Genomic DNA, 6,021 nt, shown 5'->3' on the forward strand with positions numbered 1-6,021 from the left:
AGATAGGAGGTCGTCCGGAAGCCATGCTCGGCTAAACGTCTAGTCTAGGGCTGGATGAAGCCCTAGCAATGTTACAGGGCATTGTAGTTCTTATTTTCTTTATTATTTTGGAGCTTGTTTAAATTCTTATTATCAATGAAAAATGCTTTTATGATGTTTAAACTTTGAGCATGCTATTCATTATTCATGTTTGCTAAAGTAGTCTAAGATGATCCATGCCTAGGAAGATGAGGTGTACTGCACCCTAGGTTAGCATAATTTGGTAGACAGTTCTTGCTATACCGAAGATGGATTTTCTTAAAACTCTTTATGCTTTTATTTTAAAAGGCTTGTAGCCAATATTGCATGTCTCTCCAAAAGATTAAAAAAATAAAGAATACAAACCCTGATGCAATGCTATTTGGTGGACTCCAAATCCTAGATCCGTTTATTCTGATAAATTCTAATTCGCACTCATAGTTTAATTTAGTTAAATCAAGTTAGCAAATTCTTCTTTTTGAGTTTTTTTTTAAAAGAAAAATAACTTATTCTTCAATCCCTGTGGACCGACATCCGTAATCACTATCCTACAGGATACGTGCTATTGCGTGGTTTATTTTTGAAATTGAAATAACCGATCATCAAGCTTGACAGGCAGGTTTGGGGCATGACAACCAATCATTCAAGTTGTCAAACTTGTGCAAAACCAAGCAAAGTTGGGTCTGTATATTTTGGCTTCTAAGTTCGATATTTTTCTATCATATCCATTCATGTTATATTTTGCATGCACACTTTTAGAAATATGTCCTTCCACAAATGAGACTACAAAGACCACTCTTTTTATTTTTAACCATTTGCTTTAGAATCCAAGGCTCATTATTTAAACTTGCTATATATTTTAGATCAGAATGATGAGTGTGTTCTCAAACCCCCTCGAACCTGAGATGAGCAAAATGGAGATCAGAATTTTACTACATATAATTCTATAAGCTTGGAATTAAGGATTGATAGGATTTGTTTTCTTGCATGCGAATGAGCTTTTGACGGAAACCTAGGGACAGTTTTGTTAAGAGCAAACATAGAAATTAGAAAAAATTATTTTATTTGAAAATTAAAAAAATATTTTTATTTAGAACTAGAATTTTATGAAATCTATAATTAAAATTTTATGAACTCTATAATTAAAACTTTATGAGGACTCTTGTAGTTTATTTTTATGTAGACTCTTATTAGAGTTTTTGGTTGCTATGTAAACCCAGATCCATTTTCTTTCGAATCCGTTTAATCAAACTGGTCTACATCATCATCTTAGTTGCCACATCAATAGCCAATTAGCAGTGCCATGTAAGCATACTGTCAGCACCTTTTGCCATGTCAGCAGTGTCAGGTCATCTGTCAGCATCAACTTTGACATCTTCGCCATGTCGGCCCACGAAACCTGTCCCTAGCTAATTTCAACATGCTGATTTTTTTTGGTCTGCTGATTCTACCTCTAAAGTAAGCTTTTCTTTGCTAGAAGGTGAAGTAGTGGTTTAAAGTACTCCTTGAGAAAAGATGCAATTGAAGCAATTTTGACTGATGAGATTGTTATTTCTTCTTATGGTGGCTTCTATCATTATCTTGTCCAATGGATAGGCCCACCCTTTATCTGTTGCTTCTTGGATTATAGCACATGACTTTTTTGAAAAATAGGAATATTTTTATTTGGAACTATAATTTCATGGACTTTAGAATTAGAATTTTATAAGAACTCTAGTATCCTATCATTATGCGGATTCTTATTAGGGTTTTGGGTTGTCTATATAAACCCATTATTATGTTAATTGAGAGTACAATTTTCATTATTGAGATTTGAAAATACATAATATTGAGTTGCCCTCTCGACCTTCTTCTCCTCCTTTTCTTCTTTCCTCTTCTTCTTCCTCTTTTTCTCTCTCTCTTTTTCTTTTGTCCTGCATTAGTTGATATGAGAGCTAACTCTTTCCCATATCAGCTTTATTGGTTCTGTACTACAATGGCACGTTTCAAATGTTTGGTTTGCTTCAAGTGCAAACTCTTAGAAAGATAACTACGATAAAGTGAATTGAGGCTTTGCTCAAATGGTCATATTCCTCTGGATAGCATGCAGGGATTTTGTGTTTTGAGTCTTGGATGATGCATTTCTAGATAGTGCAGACAGATCCTCCCTCCATTTTGTTTTCTGAAAGAAACACTTCAGCTCAGTAGGGCAGACTAGGTGTTGTAATGATGTAATCTAAAGCTAAAACGACTACATTTAGTTGGAGTCCGGCCCAGTAGGATGGTGGTAAAAAGACTTCTTTCCTAGGCTTTCTACGACTGGCATCTCCAAGGATGGTAAAGTGGCTGATCAGTCAAGTTTTAAATTTAGAAGCACCAAAGAAGAATTGACAGTGTACGAGTCCATGCAACAATATAATTTTCTCAGCAATGTCTAGCTCCCTTTCAGTAGATGTCTTCGGAGGCTAGGGATAGGAAATAATGTTGGTTCCTAATTAATGGTGGTATTCTCTCAGCGTTTGCAAGGTTTTTATCAATGCTGTGATCATTTCACTCTTCTTTTAAAATGGAAGTGTTTACTAAACCTTTTGCTTTAACAAACTAGAGATATGCTTGCTCAAGTTTGCTTAAGTTTACTGTTGCCCAGATGTGATTATGACACTGTAATTAGTTAGGTCTGCCTACCTGTGGAAGCATGAACATGGTAGCTGTTTAGCTTCTTTTTCACCTTGGAAACCCATATTTGTGTGCATTGTTTTTTTTAATTTAAGCTCCCTGCATAATTATATTTTCGTTTTACACTCTACTTTGCACACTAATTCGTAGGAGCTGATATCATATGGACACATTTTTATGACTGACATGATTGAGTAATAATCATCAGGATGAAGAAGAAAAAGCAATTGAAGAGTGTCCTAGGAAGCTAGCCATATGGTCTTCACATGAGGTTCTGGGGTTGCTCTATCACATTGTATAGCTGATGGGACCCCAAGTTTGGTCCGATCTTGCCTCGTCACAGTTGCATGGATCAGTAGCTCACTCTTCTCATTGCATATTGCTAATAATCTTCAGCCTTCGGCATGCTCCATTGTCGCACCTTAGTTGTTTGAGTGCTTGAGCTATGATAGAGCATTGGAAGATAGGGTCTTAGTGTCACGCCCCAAATCCGGATCATGACACGGCCGTGCTATTGCTATCTTATGCACACAATAACACGAAGCCACATAAAATTTCATAATAAAAATAAATAGTTTCATTTACTAATGTCATAACATTAGTGAAGAAGTTGGAACAGTACAGAGCTTCTAAAATCTGATTATTACATAACATTTTCAATTACCCCAACCCTGAATAACATCAAGCTCCCTGCTCCTAATGGTCTTAATCATCTGTAAGAAAAAAATAGATAAAAAGGTATGAGCTACACAGCTCAGTAAGTAACCAGGTACTATCTTATTGGATCAAGTACAATTATGCTAATGCAGTGATTAAAAAGCCAACAATTGATGTAAAATAAAACATTTTATAGATGATATACACAAATCAGGTCATAAAGCAATGCATGTTCTATCCATAAAAGTTCATAATCATGATAATGCAAGTCATATAAAAATATTGCCATTTATCCATACTTTAGAAAACATACTCTCAGATGGATGTGCTGCTATGGTCACTATAATCCTGTGACAGGGCCTGTTAATCTTAGTCGACTAATTCTGTTATTCATTACCAACTTTAACCCGTTGGCAGAGGGCCTGTTATTCTTTGGATGCTAGCTCCAGGGTGTCGACTGGCCTCTATTTCTAGAGGTGGTCATAGCTATCTGAGAGTTCATAAATCATATTCTTTTTCTTTCATAAATCATAATCATCATAAATAGGTTTGAAAATGATAAATGGCATTATATAATTTAAAATGCATAAACATGCTTCAAATATCATTTTTCATGCAGTCTAACATAATCATAATTTCATAACTCATACATCATCAAATATTCATGAAGGATGCTCTTTAATCAAATTCATGTATCACATGCAATCATATACTTGATCCTAATTCTGAGAAAAATATATCGTAAAGCAATACATTTTCATAATGATGAATAAATAGTAATTTAAAAACTTTAAGATCAGTGCCAAGGTTACTTACAGCAATTTGCTTTCCAATTTCTTACGTCCGGATAATGAATCTTTGATCACCTAAATTAATCACATAAGGATCACATTATTCTTTTCATGATTTTTCTAATTTATCATAACATGAATTTACTTGCTTGGAACTCAAGTCCAATTTACTTAATTTAGAGCCCTTGGCCTCGATTTAGAACCAGATTGGGTTCACGTAGGTCAATTGGATCTTTAATTAAAGAATTGGCTCGGTTCCTAATTGGATCTAGCCCTATTGGGTCAATTTGGTCTTTTGATTAGGTTATTGGGCTCAATTTCAAGTCCAATTAGGTTTAATTTTGGTCCAAGGTCAATATGGCTCATTTAGGCTTGAGTCAGGGTCAGCCCAAAGTCAATTTGGTCTCAATTTGGTTAAACTGGTTTTGAATTGGGCTTGATTCATATTCAATTTGGGTCTGCTGAGATTAACTCAGCTTAATTGGGTTCGAACCCAACTCAATTGGGCTTAATTGGGTTCGGATTTAACCCAATTTATAGTTTGGGTTCGTCCGAACTTAGTCCAATCTGATTGGGCTCGAATTGAATCAAATTTGGCTCAACCCATTTTTCTTTTCTTTTATTTGGGCCTAACAGGTTCGGACCCGAACTCGGATCAGACCCGTTAGGTCGGACCCGTTAAGGGTCTCTCCCTTTTTTTTTTCTTTTTTTTTCTTTTCTTTTCTTTTTCTTTTTCTTCTTTTCTTCTTTTTTTTTTTCTTTTCTTCCCTCTTCCTTCCCTAACCTTCTTCTCCTTTTTTTTTTTTCTTCCTCTTCTCCTCTCCCGACTCCTCCTTCCCTCTTTCTTCTCATTTCTTCTCCCGTGGAGGGAGGAGGGCGAGCTCGAGCGGCTTGGGAGGAGTGGGTAGCGGCCGACGGCGCCCAGCGGCCGGCCTGCGGTGCCCACGATCGCGCCCGCGGCCGTGCCCGCGGTCGTGCCCGTGGCCATGCCCAAGGCCGCTTCGGCGGCCCACGGCCGCATCTACGTCTCGCTGCCGGCGACCCGCATCCCATGGCCGACGACCCGCGGCCCGTGGCCGAGGCCGGCGCTCGCGGTTGCGGCTGCGGATCAACCACCGGTAAGTCCTTTTTTTTTTTTTCTTCTTCTTCTTCTTCTCCCGCGGATGGGAGATCTGGCTCGGGGAGGGCCCGAGCCGCAGCCGGCGGCTCCCCGGCCGGCTTACGGCCTCTCTTGCTACCGCGGCTTGCGGCCGCCGTGGCTTGCGGCCACCGCAGCCGGCGACCGCTGCCATCTTCCTTCTTTTTTTTTTTGTGTGCGATTTAGTTGCTAAATTAGATCTACAAAGAATAATCTAGGAGTAAGGGCGTTACCTGCTTTGAAGAAGAACGTCCGCCTCCTACTCCGGCAACGCAGCCCTTTGTTCCGGCGACGCAAGCCTAATGCCAGATCCTGTCCACCGAGGAGAGTTGTGAGAAAAGGAGAATGGAGAAGAAACAGAGGAAGGAGGGTGGTGAAAAGCCTCATCGATCGGAGCTTCTTGTAGCCTTCGATTGCTGGGGAACGTGGACGGTTGTAACCACCCACCATCAGGCGATTACAAACGCCCGCCCTTTGGTGTGATGGCCTCTCCCCATTCCTCTCAGAAACATGGATGGTTATCACATTCTTCCCCCCTAATAAAAATTTCGTCCTCGAAATTTACATACCTGCATTCTCAAAGAGTTGCGGATGTCTCGCTCGCATTTCCTCCTCAAGTTCCCATGTGGCCTCTCTCTCCGAGTGGCTGCTCCACTGAACTTTCACATAGGGTATGATACGTCGTCTCAGGACCTGCTCCTTTTGATCAATGATGCGTAAAGGATACTCTTCATAAGTTAGGTCTCTATCAATCTGCAGGGG

General features: G+C 39.3%; 1 long non-coding RNA gene across 1 annotated transcript; it reads right to left on the reverse strand.

Moving 5' to 3' along the window:
• Positions 1 to 3,222: 3,222 nt before the first annotated feature.
• Positions 3,223 to 5,769, reverse strand: LOC120107976. The gene is made up of 3 exons (XR_005509544.1): positions 5,493 to 5,769; positions 4,147 to 4,196; positions 3,223 to 3,386 (listed from the first exon to the last, which is right to left on the reverse strand). It is a non-coding gene; the product is annotated as an uncharacterized LOC120107976 (long non-coding RNA).
• Positions 5,770 to 6,021: the final 252 nt, after the last annotated feature.

Source organism: Phoenix dactylifera, unplaced genomic scaffold (genome assembly GCF_009389715.1).
Source record: "Phoenix dactylifera cultivar Barhee BC4 unplaced genomic scaffold, palm_55x_up_171113_PBpolish2nd_filt_p 001097F, whole genome shotgun sequence".
In the NCBI taxonomy this organism is placed as follows: domain Eukaryota; kingdom Viridiplantae; phylum Streptophyta; class Magnoliopsida; order Arecales; family Arecaceae; genus Phoenix; species Phoenix dactylifera.